Genomic DNA, 800 nt, shown 5'->3' with positions numbered 1-800 from the left:
GCACTGTTTACATGCTATGGCGGGGAGCTTCACAGCACACTGTTGCCAAGAACCATGGCTTCAATGCCCACCTCCTGCATGGTGCGTATGGGCACTGGACCTACGGTGTACGCTGTACAAGAGAAGTAAATCAACTAGTTCCAACTAGAGTGGAGCTCCTGCTTCCCACTTGAGAACACACATTCCTGTGGTAAGGAGACCATACCAGCCAGCCTGACAAACCTTCTACTAATCTCCTTTCCCCTACACAGGTACGACACTATCTAGCACTACTGACGCTGCTGCGTTGTCAGATACGAATGACATTGAGGGGAGTACAGGTTCTTGCCTGGAAAAAGTGTGTGTGTGTGTGTGTGTGTGTGTGTGTGTGTGTGTGTGTGTGTGTGTCCCATCGTTTTAACATAACTGCTCCCTGGGAACACTGTTGTCAGCCAGAAAGAATCAGCAAAATTCCAAAGCCTCTTTTCTCCCACAAAATATACTGATTAACAAACATAATAGTTCTTAAATAAAGAGGTTTAAAGGTTCTAAACATTTTGAAGAACTTGCCAGCATGACTTGTGGTGCATACAGTATTTCCATCTTATTGTTTCAATACTGTCTTAGTTCAGTCCAAACCCCGCATTTGTGACAAATGCCCACGAGTCGTCACTTTCCATCCAGTGACAGTTCCTTACAATATGCTATTTTTATAAGTTTAAGTTATTCCCCCAAGCCTCAGTCTTTAGTATTATTGTTTGACCCCAAGATGAGGGTGACTTACCTGCCCTTCCTCTTACATCTTCCCAATCTATTCCCCT

Source organism: Schistocerca americana, chromosome 4 (genome assembly GCF_021461395.2).
Source record: "Schistocerca americana isolate TAMUIC-IGC-003095 chromosome 4, iqSchAmer2.1, whole genome shotgun sequence".
Lineage (NCBI taxonomy): Eukaryota > Metazoa > Arthropoda > Insecta > Orthoptera > Acrididae > Schistocerca > Schistocerca americana.
The sequence above is the reverse complement of the archived record's forward strand: the minus strand, read 5'-3'. Positions refer to the sequence as shown.